Here is a 22,719-nt window from a genome sequence, read left to right as displayed (position 1 = left end):
CCAGCATTCTAAACTAGGGAACATGTAGTCATGTACAAAGACTTCATCAAATTTCACAATTATCATTAGCATCTTGTGAGTTCATGTTGAAGAACATGGATCAATAGTCTAGGCTAGATAGATTAGCCGCATTAGATGATTTAAAACCTGTCAGATTCTGTGCAGTTTGTACCATGGAGTTTAAATGCTTTTTGTACAGTATGCATACTCACAGTTATTCGCTGCAGAAACTTCACTGCAAAAGTGAGTATTTAAATGAGGTATTTGGTGATCTCTGTATCACCAATCTGTATAGTTATCTCATAAAAAGAATTACCTTCATCATTTGGGTTTGGCCTTAGTATGATGGTCCATCTCTAACTCTAGAGAGCATTAATGATTGTAACCCATACCAACCTATGTGGTTAGCCAGTCCACGCAGACACCAGACCTTCAGCCTGATGGTGGGAACATCTGGGTTACAACAAACAAAACACACCAGGCCCATGCAGCAGGTCAGCATCATCAGTTTTTATTAGAGCTACCTGGTCAGTAAAGTCCATGGTTATCTGCTTGCACCTAATCCAGTTAAGAATTTATAGGGTTTAGACCTTTTTATTGTCTGAGGGGGCAGTGTTATAATAGGCATGTGCTGTCGCAAAACACTATTACCACCAATTTGTTTAATCAGTTGTCTGTTTTTTCATTTCTTTTTATTGGTCAGTCTGAGATATGGCCAGCATCCCAGAGCATTTCTCATGACCCAAAACTCTTGAACCGTAGTATAAGAAAATGTATTTCACTCCCATATTGAAACTTACAAGGGAATACTTCAGTCCAAGTGAACTGACAATATCTTATCCCACACTCATAGAGCCATAGGATTTTGGCAGACACTGGTGTGTGTGATAACGCTAAACTGGTCATGCTTGATTGAGAGGGGACCCTAAACTGAGATTTGATCGGGGCTGCAAAACACCAAAAAAAGCTGCACTTAGAGTTTCACTGAAAGAGCAGTAGGGCTGCAGCACTCTGCAGCAGCACCAGAGGCAGCGGCTTGGACTACTGGATCACCCTGAGTGACTGGCTGCTAGAGTCGATGCCAAAATTCTGAAAACATGACGGTACTTGTTTTTGTACAGTGCCGTAGGCAGTGGCATTGAACTGTGGGGAAAAGGGGTACTAAGTATATAGGGCCCTAACATGTAGAGGGGCCCTTGAAGAAAGAGGGCAGGGGCCCACAGAGACCACATATGTATGGGGCCCAGAATGTTGTGCTACACCCCTGACCATAGGTACCGAATGGCGACAAAGTGCAGCTGCGGTTCTGCCGCAACTCGTCGAAAAGGGAAACGGTAAGAGTCGCCAGCTTTGCGTTCAAGGCAGGTGGTCAGGGAGCAATGAATTCGCAAAAACCTCTATGTTAACGGGCCTTCAAACTTTCGAGACTAAAGGAGGACACACGTCCAACTTAGCGAAGCACCTCAAAGACAGACATGCAGATTTATTTAAAGAATTCAAGGTGAGTGAGTTTCAAAGCATAATCCTTGTTATATCCTTATCCTGAAATACACTGCACCATTATTTTTGTTTGAGACAGCCGGCATTGCTGTGTAGCCTAGCCAGCTTGATTCCATGTGACGTTTGCAATGGCTTAGCCTCTTAAACCAGGCCTAGAATGTTGCTAGGAGGCCGGATGAGATTGGAGGTGTGGCCTCGTGAGGCTAGCAATGGCTAAAGGCTACCATAATGTAACCATAGCTACCGTCCTTACTGTTCAGTCTGTGTCATCTGTCACCAAAATAAAACGTTAGCATTTTAAATAAATATTTCCGGACTAATGGTCTGTCACCATGTCAGTAAATTTAAACTACTGCCTGCACTCTGAGTAGAGGTGTGTGTGTGTGTGTGTAGCCTCTGCTGTTTTCTTAAATATGCGGGATTTATTGTTTTGTTTTAGTTTTTTGCCACGGTATCGAATTGGATATTGAGAATCATGGTATTTCGCTGGTATTGGTATTGTCTACTAAATTTCTGGTATCGTGACATCCCTACTGGCTACAAGATCTTACCTACAGTATAAGAATATAACCTTTGCTTCCAAAACTGTCCTGTCGTAACCCATTTTCACATCAAAGAAACTTCTCAGGCAAAGAGCCCTTAACTCCTATTGGGCGTAGCGCACTTGTTTTTCTGTGCAGCTGTGTCATGCCGCTGGCGGTAGCTAACAGGGTGAATATATTACATTTAAGTGAGGATTGTAGACTGTACCTTGCTCTATTGGAGTAATATTGTCTCACGGTAATATCTTCAATCACTTCAATCAATATCTTCAATCACACGTACAGCATGGTTCTGTTTTAGTACACCACTAGTTCATTAATTTCAGTTGAAATCATACGTTTGGCTTGCAAATTCTGTGTCAGCACATTGCTTGTGGAGCACTTGCTGAATTTATCCAACATAGGAATGCATCAAATCGATGCATAAACAACAAAGACGAATGTTAAACCTTCTTGTGAAAGGCTCTTTAAGAGTGATTTAGACATAAGGAAAGAGAAGTAGCTGGATCAAGTCACCAATAATGTCTTTAATATAAATGCAATTATAGTTTTTTGTTATCAATTTGTTTTTGTGTTGTTTTCTCAATCATTGTATTAATACGATTACATACAGCATTACATACAGTTCATAAACATACACATACTGTATACACACACAGATACAGTTTTCTATAGCAAGGACCTTATATTTTATGCTGCGTTAGACTACAGTGTTAATGTTCTTTAATTTGTATTCTGAGAACGAGCAGTTGACAATTCAAGATATACAATATGAAGAAATGTTAAGAATGTTAAGAAAAGATATTCTAAACTCTTTCCCAACTTAATGAGACAGGTTTCAAATGAACACCTACACTCACCTAAAGGATTATTAGGAACACCTGTTCAATTTCTCATTAATGCAATTATCTAATCAACCAATCACATGGCAGTTGCTTCAATGCATTTAGGGGTGTATTCCTGGTCAAGACAATCTCCTGAACTCCAAAATGAATGTCAGAATGGGAAAGAAAGGTGATTTGAGCAATTTTGAGCGTGGCATGGTTGTTGGTGCCAGACGGGCCGGTCTGAGTATTTCCCAATCTGCTCAGTTACTGGGATTTTCACGCACAACCATTTCTAGGGTTTACAAAGTCCTGTGGGCGAAAATGCCTTGTTGATGCTAGAGGTCAGAGGAGAATGGGCCGACTGATTCAAGCTGATAGAAGAGCAACTTTGACTGAATTAACCACTCGTTACAACCGAGGTATGCAGCAAAGCATTTGTGAAGCCACAACACGCACAACCTTGAGGCGGATGGGCTACAACAGCAGAAGACCCCACCGGGTACCACTCATCTCCACTACAAATAGGAAAAAGAGGCTACAATTTGCACGAGCTCACCAAAATTGGACAGTTGAAGACTGGAAGAATGTTGCCTGGTCTGATGAGTCTCGATTTCTGTTGAGACATTCAGATGGAAGAGTCAGAATTTGGCGTAAACAGAATGAGAACATGGATCCATCATGCCTTGTTACCACTGTGCAGGCTGGTGGTGGTGGTGTAATGGTGTGGGGGATGTTTTCTTGGCACACTTTAGGCCCCTTAGTGCCAATTGCGCATTGTTTAAAAGCCACGGCCTACCTGAGCATTGTTTCTGACCATGTCCATCCCTTTATGACCACCATGTACCCATCCTCTGATGGCTACTTCCAGCAGAATAATTCACCATGTCACAAAGCTCGAATCATTTCAAATTGGTTTCTTGAACATGACAATGAGTTCACTGTACTGAAATGGCCCCCACAGTCACCAGATCTCAACCCAATAGAGCATCTTTGGGATGTGGTGGAACGGGAGCTTCGTGCCCTGAATGTGCATCCCACAAATCTCCATCAACTGCAAGATGCAATCCTATCAATATGGGCCAACATTTCTAAAGAATGCTTTCAGCACCTTGTTGAATCAATGCCACGTAGAATTAAGGCAGTTCTGAAGGCGAAAGGGGGTCAAACACAGTATTAGTATGGTCTTCCTAATAATCCTTTAGGTGAATGTATGTTTCTAGCTCCAAGCATAGAAAGATGGTCTTTTTAGGAGTACTGAATGAACGAACTGAATGAAAAAAATTCCTCTTGCCTCTGGAATGGCAGAATAGTTAGAAAAGGAATGTCGATGAAAACGTTAGAAAAGGAATGTCAATGAATAGTTAGGAAAGGAATGTTATGGCAACGAAAACAATTTCAAACAAATGTTGCTCTTATCAGAATTATATATCAACACTGAATGCTTTCATGATCAAGGGTGTGTGTGTGGCAGATCCTGGGGGTGTGGTCTGATTTCCTTTCCGGTGTGAACAGGATCAGCCTCCCTCTGGGTATAAGGAGACGGAGTGAAGAACAGAACAGACCATAGCAACGGAGTTGCCACCCAGGCCACGGCCCATTTCTCTGGGCCGCCTTATCCATTCTTTTCTGGGCGTAAGCCAAGATTATTCTGCTGTTTGGTTCCACCAGATGCCACTGGATGGGTTCCGCCTGGCCTGGATGAACACATTTATGAGGGGGATTAAAGGGCTGCCGTGGCTGAACGGAGTGAGGCTGTCCACACAGCTGTGTGTCTGTATCTCAATGCCCTGGCCCTAGCCTCAAACCCCACCCACTATCCTGGCTGTTAACCTCAGCTCTACCCTACCTTGCCCTTGTACTTACCCCATATGGGGAATCTAATGTAGGTAGACGTTGGGGAAAGGGGAGTTTCTAAAGTTTGTAAAAACATTAATAGTCTCAACTTTATTTACTTTTATATGCCATTCATTATTGGATTTGCAGCTTCAGTATTTTAACTGCTTGATGTTTCTCATGAACACAATATTACCAATTTTACCTGTCCTTGAAAAATGAATCCGTTAAGAAGAGTTAGCTATCAAATGCCATGTCTATAGAGGTTTTCTAAACTTTTACAACATTGGCATGTCACAGAGGAGGCCATTTCCAGGTGTAGACAGGTAAGGGTGCTAGGCCCTGTTTCGATCCTGTCAGCACAGGTGATCATATTTCCTGTCCATGGCTCTATCTGGTGGTTGGTGACAGACCCTATTTACAGAAAACAAGTCCTGCAGACAAAAGACTTTCCGTGACAGAAAATATCTGATAGTGAATCTCACATGGCGAGAGGAAGCTCTAATGAACTCTATAATATATAAAACATTCACTCACTGAAACTTGCAACATTGAGCACATTTCTCTTTACACAATAGCAAACACCACTGTCTTTTCAACAACAAGTCTATGAACAATTCCTTCGAACTCATTGCTTGGTTTTTGCTCTGACATTAACTGCAACTGTGGGACCTTGTATAGATTGATGTTTGCCTTTCCAAATAATATATACACAGAGTTGGGGAGTAACGGATTCCAAAAAAAACGTAACTGTAACCCCTTACGTTACCTACAAAAATATTGTTATCGGATTACAGAAACTTTTGAAAAAATGTATGATTAATTTATGTTTTACTGAGAATAGGTGCAAAAAAGAGGGTACTGGACCAGCTCTATACCCTCTACGGGGTGTTGGAGGGTTCATGGGAGTTTGCCCAACCAGTCCACATGTGTTTTGTGGATTTGGAGAAGGCATTCGACTGTGTCCCTCGCGGCATCCTGTGGAGAGTGCTTCGGGAATATGGGGTCCTGGGTCCTTTGCTAAGGGCTGTCAGGTCCCTGTACGACCGAAGCAGGAGCTTGGTCCGCATTGCCGGCAGTAAGTCAGACTTGTTCCCAGTGCATGTCTCCGGCAGGGCTGCCCTTTGTCGCCGGTTCTGTTCATAATTTTTATGGACAGAATTTCTAGGCGCAGCCAGGGGCCGGAGGGTGTCAGGTTTGGGGACCACACGATTTCATCTCTGCTCTTTGCGGATGATGTTGTCGTGTTGGCCTCTTCAAACCAGGACCTTCAGCATGCACTGGGACGGTTTGCAGCCGAGTGTGAAGCGGTGGGGATGAGAATCAGTACCTCCAAATCCGAGGCCATGGTCCTCAGTCGGAAAAGGGTGGCTTGCTCACTTCAGGTTGGTGGAGAGTGCCTGCCTCAAGTGGAGGAGTTTAAGTATCTAGGGGTCTTGTTCACGAGTGAGGGAAGGATGGAACGGGAGATTGACAGACAGATCGGTGCAGCTTCTGCAGTAATGCGGTCGATGTATCGGTCTGTCGTGGTGAAGAAAGAGCTGAGCCGCAAGGCGAAGCTCTCGATTTACCGGTCAATCTACGTTCCTACTCTCACCTATGGTCATGAGCTTTGGGTCATGACCGAAAGGACAAGATCCCAGATACAGGCGGCCGAAATGAGCTTTCTCCGCAGGGTGTCTGGGCGTTCCCTTAGAGATAGGGTGAGAAGCTCGGTCACCCGGGAGGAGCTCGGAGTAGAGCCGCTGCTCCTCCACATCGAGAGGGGTCAGCTGAGGTGGCTTGGGCATCTGTTTCGGATGCCTCCGGAACGCCTTCCTGGGAAGGTGTTCCGGTCCCGTCCCACCGGGAGGAGACCCTGGGGAAGACCTAGGACACGCTGGAGGGACTATGTCTCCCGGCTGGCCTGGGAACGCCTCGGTGTCCCCCCGGAAGAGCTGGAGGAAGTGTCTGGGGAGAGGGAAGTCTGGGCATCTCTGCTTAGACTGCTGCCCCCGCGACCCGGCCCCGGATGAAGCGGAAGAAGATGGATGGATGGAAGGTGCAAAAAATTATAATGACATATTGAATGCTTTCTTTTTTTATTTAATGTTTTAAAAACATTGTTATTTGAACCCAAAAACGATTGTGTACCTCAGTTGTGTGTGATCATCATGCCCCCAATGGTGGGCGCGCATAACCAGATTAGTGACCGAAGAGCACTAGTTAAATTTTCTCTGGTTTTGGTTGGCAGGCATTAGATATGTTGGCTGGTTAAAACAGAGTATATCTACGATATTCGCCAATCCATATAAAATGAGATTTAGTTATCTACTTCCGACGCATCTTTCTCAGAACTATGACAGGCGATAGGCCTACCTGGTGTTATAGGCTATATCATATTCAGACAGGAATTGTTTAGAATATTTGGGAACAATTTCTTAGATAGCAGTAACATAGCGCTGCTCTTAAGCTAAAACATAAAATTGAATTTATCCAGATATTTGAGGAGAAAATGTGTGTCAGGAAGCACTCTGCCAAAGGTTGATGATTTGCATTTGATGCAGCCACCTCAACTCCATACAGGTAGGTTATGTGATTCTGCTTGCTTTGCAGCTCAGAATTGTGTTGCATTTAAGCTAAGAGTGCAGGTGTATAATCACAGTTATTTGCATTTACAAAATCCATTGCCGGTGGCCCTAATTATCGCAGGTTACGTCCGCGCGGGTGAAACTTATTTGTGTGCAGGTGTTTGTTCATGATAGCGAATGTGCATTCACGTGCCTGGGGTTTCTGCAAGGTTTTGACAAAGAAATCAGATTACATTATTGAGTTTGAGTAATCAAAACGTTACGTTACTGATTACTAATGTGGCCAGGTAACTTGTAACTGTAACAGATTACATTTAAAAAGTAACCTACCCAAACCATTATTAGGTCCAGAGATAATTGGACACTGACTTAAGTTTTGTAATCTTGGCTAATTACCAAAAGTTACAGTTAAATAATGAATACAGTCTTAAAGTGCAGTCTCTCAGCTTTAATCTGAGGGTAATCCCATCCAAATTAGAGGAAGGGTTTAGGAATTACAGCTCTTTAATATGTAGCCCCCTCTTTTTCAAGGGACCAAAAGTAATTGGACAATTGACTCAAAAGTTGTTTCATGGACAGGTGTGGGCGATTTCTTATAACTTAATCAATTAAGCAGATAAAAGGAAGAAAAAAATATGGAGAAGGCTTGGAATGGCTCATGATCCGAAGCATACCACATAATCTGTAAAACACAGTGGAAGGAGTGTGATGGCATGGGCATTCATGGCTTCCAATGGCACTGGTTCACTAGTGTTTATCGATGATGTGACAGAAGACAGAAACAGCCGTATGAATTCTGAAGTGTATAAGTTGATTGGATGGCGCTTCACTTTATAGATGGACAATGACCTAAAACTTACTGCAAAAAAAAAAACATGAGTTTTTAAGGCAAAGAAGTGGAATATTCTGCAATGGCCGAGTCAATCACCTGATCTCAACCCAATCGAGCATGTATTTCACATGCTGAAGAAAAAACTGAAGACCGCTGCAGTAAAGGCCTTACAAAGCATCACAAAGGAGGAAACCCAGCGTTTGATGTCCATGCATTCCAGACTTCAAGCAGTCATTGCCTGCAACGGATTCTTGACAAAGTATTAAAAATGAACATTTTATTTATGATTGTGTTAATTTGTCCAATTACATTTGAGCCCTACAGTTGGCCCCCCTTTGCAGCTACAACAGCATCACCTGATGCAACAGATGATAGACGTTTTTTTGTGCGTCGGCACTTGGTGGCAAACGCACTGTGAGTTTGCGTGGTCAACCACTTTATTGCTGGAGTGTTTTGCTCCTTGACGCTTCCACTTCACAATTACAGCACTTACAGTTGACCAGGGCAGATCTATTAGGGCAGAAATGTCACGAACAGACTCGTGGCAAAGGTGGCATCCTATGTCAGTGCCACGTTTTATGTCACTGAGCTCTTCAATACGACCCATTGTACTGCCAGTGTTTGTCTAAGGATATTTCATGGCTATGTGCTGGATTTTATGCACCTGTGAGCAATGGGTGTGTTGAAACACCTGAACTCAATAATTATAATTAGGCGTGTCCACATACTTTTGGCCAAATAGTGTGTGTGTGTATTATATCCTTTTTATACACTACTCAAACAAATAAATGGAACACGTAAATCACACATTGGTTCTCGATGAACAAAATATATTAAAGATCAAAATCTTTAAGGTACATTATGAAATTAGTTGAGAACAAAATGACGTAACAATGGTCAATGGAAACCTAAATCATCAACTGACTGACGGCTGGTTTCAAACTCACACTGAAAATCAAAGCAAACAATTTAAATCACAGGCTGTTCCAACTTGCGTGAATTTCATCACGGCAACTTATAATGTGACTCAGTAGTGTGCATGGCCCCTACGTGCTTGTATGCACTCTGGAATACGTCTGGGCATGCTCCTGATGAGATGGCGGATGGTGTCCTGGGGATCTCCACCCAGACCTAGATCAGGGAACCAGTGAGCTCCTGGACAGTCTGGGGCGCTACTTGGCGGCGGCAGATGCACCGACGCATTTACATCCCTGAGGTTCTCAGTTGGAGACAGGTCTGGGGAACGTGAGGGCCAGTCAATGGCATCAATGCCTTCATCATCCAGGAACTACCTACACACTCTGGCCACATGAGGCCAGGCATTGTCCAGCACCAAGAGGAACCCAGGGCCCCCTGCACCAGCATAAGTTCTGACGATGGGTTTGAGGATATAATCCCGGTAGCTAACAGCAGTCAGGGTACCGTTGGCTAGCATGTGAAGGTCTGGGCGACCAATGATATTCCTCCCCAGACCATCACTGACCCACCGCAAAACCGGTCATGCTGGAAGGTGTTGCAGGCAGCATACATTTCACCACAGTGTCTCCAGGCTATTTCTCGTCTGTCACATGTTCTCAGGGTCAACCTTCTGACAGTTTTGTCAGAAACATGCACACCAGAAGCCTGGCAAGTGGGGTATGCAAAGAACCTGGTGTGTTTCCCAAACATTTTTGAGATTTGAGTCCTAACCAACAGAAGTGTATGAATGACAAAGATATGTGCAGAAGTCCACACCAAAAATATAAAGCGGAACTGCATGTTCAACTACGTCCAGAGGTTTCAATACTGACACTGATGCATGCATATATGAAATCGAGCCCTGATATAAAAGTTTCCTCCGCAATTTAACTTTAATGCTGAGATATTGCAAGCAATTCTTTATATAAAATTAACCAATTTTAGTCTCTGAAATGTGTGTTTAAACATATAATCAGCTAACCAAATCCCAAGGTCTTTGTAGGAAAGGACACCAGAAACATCCAGGGTAGTAATTTGTAGATCACCCAGAGATTTTTGGACATATACAACTGTAGATTAAATTCAGTTGTACAGCAATCTTTATTTCCCTGGACTTATTTTGCTCAAAGATATAAGATGTTTTCTAATCAAAGTGTGTGTAATTTGGTTACATCCTTTATTTTTTTAAGTAGATCCAAAATGGTTTGCATTGTGTAAGTAGATCCAGTTATTATTACAGTGTAAAAGCAATTTGTGACAACTAATAATACACGTTATTGATTGAATTTACCAACGATTCATTAATAGTATCCTGACAGAACTTTTAACAACCTGTGATGTTAACCTCTTGTTGTGGAGGAAAACAGCCATGAAATTGAGATTTAGCTATACTGGTAATGGATATTAGCTAGCTACCACTGTAGTGCTCCAAATCCATTATGTAACGTATCAAGTGCATTTGTTTTTCCTTCTCATCTCGTCCATAAAGAACAGAGCAATGTTTTACTTACTGTTTTCTTCTGTGGTGCAAGTTTCTCATACACACAAGAGGGAGTTTGGCTTCTATTTCAGACCTCATCAACAATACAAAAATGTTGCCAATAGGCAGCTGATATTGCTGAACTATGCGAAAGCCTTTGTAGACAAACAGAAAAGCTTTTTGTTCAGCAATGGTGTGACCACTGAGAACACAAAATGGGCTGAAACAAAGACATTGATTGTGATGTTGTGCTGGGCGTAATAGTCATGGTTTGATAGAAAGCTGTTTACTGTGTTTACAGTATAAAGTATAACCAGTCTTGCATTATGGATGAAGGCATTAATAATGGTAACAACTCTACTGTTGAATCTATTAGGGATGTCGCAATACCAGAATTTTTTACATGTTACAATAACTGAGAAATGACTTGATTCTCTATACCCATTCTGACAAGCAAAAAAGTAAAACAATCTACAGTGTATTTCTTTTCACAATTTACCTAGGATAAGGTTATGTTTGTTTCTCAAAGACTTAACCGCAAACGCGACATACCTCTACAGGTTTCGATCAGGTTCTAAATAGCGATTTTGCTTCTTCACTTAGCTAGCTAATGTTGCATTGAAGGCTTTATTCTCGTGAGCACCTGTATAAGCCCCTCCCAAGCAATGCATTTGACTGGTTTAACGTGTTTTCAGGCGTTAGACCAAGTAATGAATTTGATTGGGTTAACGTGTTTTGAGACGTTACTGACAAAAACAATTTTCCCACCCCTTTGTAACAAAAATCATATAGGTATTCCCCAGACCTAGCAACATTCTAGGCCTGGTTTAAGAGGTTAGGTAACGTACAGTATCAGTTCCTATATATTTGCTGAATTTATGTCAACTAAATGTACTTTGCGGCAATGTAATGAATTTGATCAGGCATAAACGGTCAGGGGTTTTTGAATACATGTAGGAAAGTAGCCAAAAATTAATGCTCTATTGTTCTGGCACCTGATGTCATTAGTGGAGCAAAGCAGAGGTAGCAATAAAAAATATATAAATATATAACGTCACTATTGGTTAGCGAAGTTATATAACATTAACCTCCTTCCTTGTCGCTAACACTGACGGTTTGTCACAAAGAATGTGCTTGCACACAACAGTTAGCCATGAGCATGACATGTGACGCCCACTGCCAGCTCGATCCCTCACCAGCCAAACAGACCACAAACCCCATCACCAGAATTCTGAACACCTGTGTTCAGTTGCACATGTTTTCCTGTGTATATTCAGCCTTCCTTTTTGACTTTTTTGGAAAGGAAAGAAAAAGGTGCAGTGGTCTCTTCATTTCTTCCGGAGCTGTATGGCACATTGTTGTCGTTGTTTCTATGTGAGATATTGTTAGTTGCTGCTACTTTACAGATTTTTACCTATTTGGATCCTTTATCTTAAGCATTCGGTTATCTAACATTTAAAAACGTAATTCCCCTTGACTACATTCTCTAGCCTATTCCGCTTGTGCCTATTCCTAATTCATGATCTACCTGATTAAGACTTCAGCCTGTATTCTGACCACTGTACGCTACTTGGATTCTGCTTCTGTACCATTGACTTTAGCCTGTATTCTGACCACTGTATGCCACTTGGATTCTGCTTTTGTACCATTGACTTTAGCCTGTATTCCAACCACTGTATGCCACTTGGATTCTGCTTCTGTACCACTGACTTTAGCCTGTATTCTGACCACTGTACGCCACTTGGATTCTGCTTCTGTACCATTGACTTTAGCCTGTATTCTAACCACTGTACGCCACTTGGATTCTGCTTCTGTACCATTGACTTCATTAAAATCTGTGCCCTGCACTTGAATCCACTCATCTCCCTGAGGTTCATTACAGACATTACAACTCATTGGTATTAGAGACCAAACGGAGCAATGTTAACTATTTAGACGTTTTGTTCCCTCTTATAGGTATGCCCACACTGCACTCCTGCTGTTATTTTTCAACTTGCACAGTGTACAGATACTCAAGTTGAGGTGTTGCACTCACCATTATGATGGAGGCCTTTTCTGTCCAGCTTGCAAAGGTCTGATAATTTTGTGCGATTATTTTCCTGTACAATTGATATTAGCAAATTTGGTAAAAATGTAACCGTTTTTTTTTTTTATTTGGACGGAATTGGAATCAAATAATCGACTCCAGTGAAATCCTTACTATATGTCTTATTGTTGTGAAGTCTTTCTTACAGCACCTGATCATAAAGGGAAAGGAGCAGAGACAGGTAACAGAAAGTGAGACCGGTTGGGAATCTGCAATTAATCACAAAATCTCAGTAACTTCTAATTCAGTCAATGCCAAATACATTATAAAGATTTTAAAGGTTGGGCATTTTCATCCAGCTAGGCTGTAACCTAAATTCCACATCGTAGACCAAAGGATGTAATCGTTGACTCGTTAGGGATCTCCAAGACTGCCTTTTAACACACATTCAGATCTCATCAGCTACCAACAAAACAGCAGTAGCAGCAGGTGTATTATTGTAGCTTCACCAAAGTGTCGTGGGCATTGTGTCGTGAGCTTTGTTTATTTAAGCAGACCCTGCCATCGAATGCTAAAGCACTGCCACTGTTCCTCCAATCACTGGCACAGGATCATCTTTCCTAATGCTGTTCAAATCTAGTTTGCTAGAAGTTGGAAGCAGAGAATCTAGATTGTGTTTGTGGTGCCGGCCAAGAAGAGCGAAAGTGGCTGACTGACTACCCATTGTTAAATACCGTAGTGGACAGAGATGCAGACTGCCACCTAATAGACTGGGAATTACATTGGGCCCGGGACTAGAAATATTAGCTGAGGATAAGCTGGCTACAAGCATCTTCATGGGTATGTATACAATGAGACCAGGACAGTTGTGTTGCGCCCGGGTGGTTGCAGGAAAGGCAGCCTACAGTACTTTGGTTCATATGCAGAACACCTGGGGGGAAGGGGGGGACATGACCCCCCCCCCCCCATCCTTGGGAAAACTATGATTTGTCCCCCCGAATATATCACTGTAAACATAACTATGTAATTTCAATAATATTAGTAGTACACAGTGAAAGTAAATTGTGTACATTATAGACACTTAATAGCGTGTTTTTAAGTTTCAGAAGATTGCGACCCCCCGCCTTTTGCCTCAGAATAGTGTGATCCAGTACTCAGCAGTGGCACATCATGCAGGTGTTACAGTACCAGTGTAGGAATCTGAGGTGTCGTTGGTGGCTTGCTTTCAGCAACTAGTTCAAACAAAGCATATGTTAGACATTCCTTTACTTTTACCATTTAATACATTTATACCCTATAATACACATTTAATACCGTCACTAGCCTTAATTTTCGCTACAATGAATTACAGTTCACATTTTGTTAGCTAGCGGTTAGCCGACGTTTGCTAACTCGCTACAGTAACATCAAGTAACATCAACCAGCGTTCGAGTCAATGATAGAAGCTTGCAATGCAATGTACACTGAACAAAATTATAAACGCAAAATTATTTTTTTTACCCACATTTACCATGAGCTGAAGACTTTCTCTATGTACACAAATGCCCTATTTCTCTCAAATATTGTTTGTTTGTGAGCACTTCTCCTTTGCTGAGATAATCCATCCACCTCACAGGTGTGGTATATCAAGATGCTGATTAGACAGCATGATTATTGCACAGGTGTGCATGGAGGTGGTAACAAGGGTTCTTGGGCATGCTGAACCAGTCGGAGAGGTTGAAGGAAAGGGGGGAGTGATTTAAGGAGAGGAGGCTGAAGACATAAACTGAAATACATACTTGTGACGAAGGTAAGTGTAAACATACATCCCAGTGAAAGGGGCCTTACGTAAGATTTCTACTGAAAGCGTAAATATAAGCAAAAATGTCCAGGTGATCTGCAGTTAACGTTTTAAGTTTATGTTTCAAATATTATTTTTATACAAAATAGTTCAGAGTGCCAGAGATATTTCCCATTTAGAAACTGCATTTGTGAAGGTGGTTTATTACCTTTTAATGGCATCAAACAAAAGTTCTGCATTTCCTTGTGCTTGACTTTACTGCTGCCATCCACACCATTGATTGCTCCCTTCTTTTGGAGAATTTGAAAACCCCTATTGTTCTATATGCGGACGGACGCGTCATTGCCCTGTCTATCAGAAGTAGGGCTGTAACGGTACACGTATTCATAAGTGTACCTACCGTACGGTACTGTCCCAAACATCGCAAAAACGATCAACCTAACATTTTTCATCCTCTGCTGTCCCGGGGAAAAATGACACTCCTGTTTCTTTTTTAAGATGCGAAGGATTATTAATAAGCGAGCACAGCATGTTCCACCATTCAACAAGATATATGGTTTGATGCGACTTTCGACTGAGGTATACCGAAAGCTTTAGCCTCACTCCTGGCCTCTTTTGTTGGCTTATTCTTATCTGATAGAGAGACTGAAGGGAGGAGGCCCAAATCTGTCTTTTAAACAAGCCTGCAAATTTAGCAGTTGTACAGTGACAGGTTCTGGTCAAAGTAAAGGCATTTGCACAACCTGGGCTGTTGAGTCAAAGGGAATATTGCAATCTTTTGCAAATTTACAGAATTAATTTAAAGCAGTACAAGAAGACAAATGGATGGTATTAATCTCTTGAATGATTCTGACTGAAGCATGTCCTGTGTATTTTGTTTAGTTATTTTCTTTGGCCTTATGTGTAAAACAACCTCTCTTAGAAATGAATCTCCAGAGATCCTACCTAAGCCCTTCCATGTGTTCACTATGAACGTGTATCCTACGCCCCACCCACCCCTACACTGCCTCACTAGAATCGCTCACTCAGCTCCTCTGTCTCCCATAGGAGCTGAACTCCATATGCACATGCACACACACGCATACACCTATAGTAAAGGTGCAGATATAAAGTCACAAAAACACACGGCCACTATAGCACAGGACATTCAATAAGTAGTAATCTACAAACGGGCTGAGGCAAAAACAAAAACCTGACTCTTCGGGTAGAAACATTTTAGTTTTAATACAAACAAAGAAAACATCCCTGAAACGTTGCCAAATCCAACTTAAGCTGCAGTTGTAGCAAAGGTTGACCCATAACAATGGTTGTAGCTTATTTTGAGATGGAAACAAACAGAAGCAAGTAGTGCCAGTAAAACTTTGGCTGCCGAGCATCTGCAACCTCCAAGAAAAACCTATATGGTCACTCAAGAATTCCCATAAAACTCAGCTTCCAAACAATGGCAACCACCTTAGCATTATACCCCCACACAAAGCCCCAGAATGCACTCCTATGTGGTCAATACACAGAGCTGTCGGAGAGAGATGGTGTCTGGGGAGGCCTGGGATCAGGGTGAGATCTGATGCAGGCGGACAGACAAAGCTGGGGTGGGCTGTGCTGGGAGTTGTACTGGAGGTTTAAAGGGCAGCTGATCCTGTTCAACCCTGTTCGCTGATATCTGTTTGTTGGAAGGAGAGGATCAAGGGAATCATGGACGAGAGAGGAAAGGGGGAATAAAGAGGGAGCAGGCTGTGCTGTTGATAGGGACTGGCGTCACTGGGAAGCAGCCAGCACAAGAACAATAGAGATTAGGAGGGCTTCAGTGGGGCAAGAGGCCCATAGAGGGGCAGCAGTACAGCCCAGCAGGATGGAGGTGGGGGTGGGGGGGGGGGGGCACAGCCAATGTGATATTCCACCATTACTCACCACATAGACAACATAGACATGCACTGTTCCGTATTTATTTAGATGCAACCGATAAAGAACTAAAGGCCGACTGTTCTAGTTTCTGGTATGCCGCAGGGCAGTCATAGGGCTAAAATCTGTCAAGTCATAAGTTGGTTTGTTAATCGTTTTTTGTTTTTTAATGAAGCATGTCTTAGAAACCACTTTTTAACTTTGAATGAACTCAAGTTGAGGCATGTGGTTAGACACAATGCCCATTGTTTATGAGCCTCAGCCCATTTTGAAATTTTTTTGTAGTGATAACGTCTCTCCTTGAAGTCGTACAGAGACCTGTGGAGATGTTTTTTTTGTGTGTTTTTGGGTATTACTTCATAAGGCTTTGGCCACTTCTTTTTTGCTTGGCTGTGTGAGAGTGTGTTTTTTTGTGTGTGTCTAATACTATGCTTGCCAAGAGCTCTTTAAAGATCTGCCTACTGTACCTGCTGGTGACAGGATGTTAGAATTGTATGCAGTTCAGTACGTTAAATGTGTATGCATTCACCTCCCTCCTCTCATTCTCAACCGTCGTGTCTTGCATTTCTACTTCCACTTGCAGTACATCCAGGAGAAAAGTATGTACCATGACTTGAAAACATACAAGTCACCTTGGAGTAATGTTCATGAGTCAATGGCTGTAAATAAATATATAATGATTATGATGATAATTATTATATTTCATATGCTATTTGATATTTTCTTATAGACTTGGAAGTAATGCTGGAATAAAAAAATTGCTTCTCTACTCTGCATGTGTTAGGATCAGGAGGGATTCCACAGGGCTGGTGAACTGCATAATGTATTAAGCTTTCAACTTTTAGAAAAAATATCAGCCAAGGAATGTCTCTGGTTGAGACTGGTTATATAAACAGGAGTCATGTTCCTGTTCAGGAAGTAGACCCATAACATTTGATGAAAAGTTTGATGGGATTCAAGCGAAAGATTAACCAACGGCAAACACTGGCAGACGTTTGGATCACATCCCACTACATAGATTTGAATTCACAGTTAATGTCTTCGTAAACCTCCCCTATCATGACTCATTCTGCCAAGTTGACTTATTCGTAAGGCCAGTAGGTAGTTAGTTCAGAGTATGACCCCATGGTGTCTATGAAAAGCTGAGAATAATGGTTTTAAACAGTATTAGAGGACAGGCCATGCTATGCCACAGTGATGCAACCTCCTTATGTGTGAGCAGCCCACAAAATTTATGTCTACTAGTGAGCTGTCCTGCCCCTACCATAAAATGGTTAAATTGGTTGGTAATGTCAAAAAATTGTGTCAGTGTGTCATGTTTATATTGTCTGTGTAAGTAAAAAAGGTGTGTCCAGGTGTGTTGATTGCAGGCCAAAAGTGGTTTTCCCCTGGCTTCTGTGCATTCTATTTCTGACACAGTGCCAGCCACAGAAACATAGGGACCAGGAAAGATCAGATGTAGCTCATGTGATTCCTTCCTTGCTTTTTTCAGGATTGTGCAGACTCAGACCCTGTGGCTGAACTGGAAGGAAGCACATGTGATGCGTACAGAAAGGCTGCAATAAGAAATGTGAATGTGTTCAACTATTCAATGTATTTTTTATTTGTTATGATATGGTTATGTAGACTTTTCTGTTTTTTTTCTACTTTCCAGGAAAATGTCTTAATGTTTTACTACCTTGAATGTGTTGTGACAATGGTGTAACTGTAATTATTGTTTGCCCTGTTTCTATCCAGTGTAATTACAGGACAATACATGAGGTGCTCTTTAGCTTTATGACACCCCACATATACTCTTACTCTTTGATTCCCTCATTTCTTCAGTTCTTCCCTCATCCCCTTACTTGCCATTCCCCACCCGCTCCTTTTCCTCTTGGCTTTTGTTGTGGTTGTGCCCGGGTGTCCCGTGGGGAGGTGTATGTTATATTTTTTTTGGGCCCCAATGCCGCGTGGTTAGGAACTGCGGGCCCTTTCTAAGTGGCTCCGTGGAGGCAAGGTGGTGCCCTTGGCGCCTGTCCAGTCATGTCCCAGCTGCATTCCTCCGGGACGAGCTGTTCTGTATCATTTCTGCTCTCTCTGACAGGAGACTCCGGAGCTACAAAGAACCCGCTGTGTTGGCCTCTCGTCACCCCAGCCCCTCCTAGCCCTGACTTCCACTGAAGAGGAGAGGCTCGGGCTCCTCTCCTCTCTGATGTGCCTAATTATGCCGACGCTGCGGCCAAACCGGCTCCCACCTGCCGAGCACAAAGAGTCGTTCCACAGGTGTCTGGGCCCACGGCGTGTGCGTGTGCGTCGGCCCAGAGGACACAATCTGTCGGGATCTCATTAGGCCCTGTCACTTCAAAGCGTATACGGTTCCTGTGACATTGGCCTTAATTGCATTTTCAATCACTGATAACATTTCTTGGCTTGGGTGGATTTCCCCTAGTGGTGTTATTATTCGTGGCTCCAGTGTGGTCATGTTAAGGAATTACTTGAAAGGGAAATGGGTGAGGGAGTCGTTTTACTGTCAAGTTCAAGTAAACCGATGAAGCTGCTGTAAAACACACATATGCACATGCAGACACACACACACACACTTTAAATACTTCAGTGAAACCAAAAAATGTTACACAGCGAAGGAGTCAACGCCACACACACAGTCAGGCTGCCCATGTCTGCCCAAACCGAGCTGGCATCGAACCAGCTGCCTTACCCTGATTTCCAGCACGGTTGTTTACGTGTTACTCCAAAGCCTTTGGCCCAAGTGACCATCTCTCTACTGGCCTTCCTTCGGAAGCACAGGAAGTTGTCCATAGTCTCTGTGGCCAGTGGGACCTTTCTTCATGAATCCAAAAAAGGGAGGTTCTGGCTAACTGCCAAACCTTTGCCTTATGACTCTTTAGTATTTGAGTGTGGTAGCTGTGTATATCTACTAAACATCGAATCCACACACACACACACACACACACACAAAGTCTGGAAGTTCCCAATGATTGACGCTTTGTTATCACATCACAAGTCTTAACACAAAAAGAGAAATAGCATATAGGAGCCCTGGTATATGGAGTTGCAAATGTTTATTTAGCTTTTCCTGTATTGTTTTCTTGAAATGTGATGTAGTCTTCTTACTGTTAACAGTAGATTAAGGAAAACTTTGAAATAACTGAAAATGTTGGGGCAACAGTCACAATCTCACAGTTAGCTGTGTCTTTGTGAGACCAGGATTTGAATCCAGCTCACAAACTGTTCCAGGGGCCCTGCGGAAGGTAGTGCAATTGACCATTATCACCTTGGTTTGGGGGAGTCATATTTGAGTAAGGTTGCCTTGCCATGCCACTCTCTGATTCCTTGTTACTGGCTTGGATGCCTGTTAGCAAGTTCGAAGACGTGATGATGAGTTCCCTCTGGTGTGTTCAGACTCGGTCAAGACTTTCTGTTTGAGTGAATGAAGGGATGCATGTCCTTGGCATTTCGTCACCGGTCTCCCTCCTTCTGATGGTAACACCACCATCCCAACCGTGTCAGATTGGTTTTCCAAAATCTCCCATTTCAGCCCATTGCCCAAGCTGCCCTCGGCCATCCAGACAAGCCCAACTGATGTAGCAGCACGTCTCCCAGCTCCATTGCCTCCCCACCGACATGGCGTCAGATCGTGGTCCCCAGTCCGCTTCCTGGCTCTGGAAGGTGTTTTGCACGCTCATTGGGTCGTCGGCCAGCCTCTCCTCAGGCGTTGCCTCGTCTCATCCAACACAACCTCCTGGAGCCACTACTAGCCTCTCTCCCTTCTAGGGCTACCTGCGACACCAGTCTCCTGTTGGCATACCTCCTTCTCATGTGTCCTTCCACCACTGTTATTACCTGTTGTACCCAGCTCCTTGCCACTACTCCGGGCAGAGGATGTGGTTGTCCTCCTGGGATCTGCCACTCTGGGTGGAGTCCCGCAAGTTCAGCTGCCCCTTTCCCATATCCAGGGTCATCAGCACTTCTACTGTTCATCTCCTCCTCCGCGCACTCAGGTTTCAGTCCACCTTTTATGTTTCCCGGGTCAACCCTGTTTCCTGCTCCTAGTGTTCCCCTGCCCCGTGCTGAACCTGTTCCAGTCACGTTTTCTAAAAGGAATCTTGTAGCATACTTTCAGACTCTTCTGCCCACTGCCTGACTACTAAGTGGGGGTGACTCCTGAGTTTATGTTTTTAGGCAAAGTGGAGGGACGGGGAACCTCTGATTGGCTGAGTGGGCAGGCGATTACTTTGTCAGCACTGATCATGGGAATAAGAACACTCCATGGTAATGATGACGGTGCCTCTGCATCATCAATAGAAATTGCAGCTGAACCCTTAAGAGCAAAAAAGTGCTTATTTGCAAACAAAATATCACTTTTGCAAAGCAGATTTGTCAATGACTAATGGATTTCAAACATTGTAAGTACATTATATATTAACATTTTAGTTATGTAGGTAACACCCTGATGTACAGTGACTTACAGTTAAAGCATTCATCTTCAGTCAATAGGGTAGAAGAGGAGAGAGTAGGTGAGAGAGAACAGTGATTATTAGAGTGCAAGACCATCTGGATAGGGGCTGCTTGGGTTGAGCTGAAGGAGACAAAAAGAGAAGAGGAGACAAAGAAATGATCAAAGACCTGTATGAGTGTTGCTTTGAGCTTAGATGATAAACATCATCTAGTAAAGATAAAATCAAGTGCATAGTCTGCATTGTAGATGGGAGGGTGTCAAACTGGCTGACAAACAGATGACAACATTATTAAAGGAGAATAGTTCAGCCCTCTAGCATCTAAAAGGAGAATAGCAGAAATAATGCATTTACGACCAGATAGCCTTAGCGACTAACTAGAAAACCGATATCTAGCTTGGCAATCTAATTAACTTTATGCAATGTGTGGTTCAGAATTGCCATTTTAATGCCTATCCTGCCCATGGTATAACTATAACCATGAAGGCAAATGCTTTTTGTCCTGGGAAAGTGGTGCAGGACAAAGAAAGCTAGCTAGGTTTATCCTTAGCCCAACAGATCAGGAAGTAGGCAGAGATGTAGCAGCATACAAAGTACAGGATGTGATGCCAACCACTACTAAAAGTCATGAATAAAACAGCCAGATACAGTTGACCAAAAAGCACCTAGAAGAGCCTTTTAGATGCTTTTTCTTATGGACCGATCAAATAAGACCTGTTCCAGAGTGACAGAAAGTGGGAGAGAAAAAAAAGAACTACCCATGATCCAAAGTATACGACCTCATCTGTGAAACATGGCTGATCCAGTGTTATACACAACTGGAACTGGCTCACTTTTTCATTAAGTTTACATTTTCCTCATTAAGCAGATGCTCTTATCAAGAATGTAACAACCGTTAGTGCATACATTTCGAGGAACAGCTAGCTAAAACAAAAACACAACTCAGTAGTACAAACCCGATTCCAAAAAAAGTTGGGACACTGTACAATTGTGAATAAAAACAGAATGCAATGATGTGGAAGTTTCAAATTTCAATATTTTATTCAGAATACAACATAGATAACATATCAAATGTTTAAACTGAGAAATTGTATCACTTTAAGGGAAAAATAAGTTGATTTTAAATTTCGTGGCATCAACACATCTCAAAAAAGTTGGGACAAGGCCATGTTTACCACTGTGTGGCATCCCCTCTTCTTTTTATAACAGACTGCAAAAGTCTGGGGACTGAGGAGACAAGTTGCTCAAGTTTATGAATAGGAATGTTGTCCCAATCTTGTCTAATACAGGCTTCTAGTTGCTCAACTGTCTTAGGTCTTCTTTGTCGCACCTTCCTCTTCATGATTCGCCAAATGTTTTCTATGGATGAAAGATCTGGACTGCAGGCTGGCCATTTCAGTATCCGGATCCTTCTTCTATGCAGCCATGACATTGTAATTGATGCAGTATGTGGTCTGGCATTGTCAAGGAATCTTTGGATGATATTATGCACTGTAGATGATGATGATAACTTTAAACTCTTTGCAATTTTTCTCTGAAAATCTCCTTTCTGATATTGCTCCACAATTTTTTGCAGCAGCATTGGGGGAATTGGTGATCCTCTGCCCATCTTGACTTCTGAGAGACAGTGCCACTCTGAGAGGCTCTTTTTATACCCAATCATGTTGCCAATTGACATAATAAGTTGCAAATTGGTCCTCCAGCTGTTCCTTATTTAACTTTTCCAGCCTCTTATTGCTACCTGTCCCAACTTTTTTGGAATGTGTAGCTCTCATGAAATACAAAATGAGCCAATATTTGTCATGACATTACAGAATGTCTTACTTTCAACATTCGATATGTTATCTATATTCTATTGTGAATTAAATATAAGTTAAGGAGATTTGTACATTATTCCATTCATTTTTTATCAACAATTTGTACAGTGTCCCAACTTTTTTGGAACCGGTTTGTAGTAAGCACACTACTTAATTAATCATAGGCAAAAGTTGTTTTTGTGGATGATTTGACAGATGAACG

The 22,719-nt window shown here is 42.5% G+C and overlaps 1 long non-coding RNA gene across 1 annotated transcript; it reads left to right on the top strand.

Annotated features, from left to right (window-relative positions):
• Positions 1 to 14,268: 14,268 nt before the first annotated feature.
• Positions 14,269 to 18,482, top strand: LOC109616313. The gene is made up of 3 exons (XR_002197423.2): positions 14,269 to 14,356; positions 17,739 to 17,816; positions 18,330 to 18,482. It is a non-coding gene; the product is annotated as an uncharacterized LOC109616313 (long non-coding RNA).
• Positions 18,483 to 22,719: the final 4,237 nt, after the last annotated feature.

Source organism: Esox lucius, chromosome 11 (assembly GCF_011004845.1).
Source record: "Esox lucius isolate fEsoLuc1 chromosome 11, fEsoLuc1.pri, whole genome shotgun sequence".
Taxonomy (NCBI): Eukaryota; Metazoa; Chordata; class Actinopteri; order Esociformes; family Esocidae; genus Esox; species Esox lucius.
Note: the sequence above shows the minus strand (reverse complement) of the source record. Positions and strands in the feature narration are given on the sequence as shown.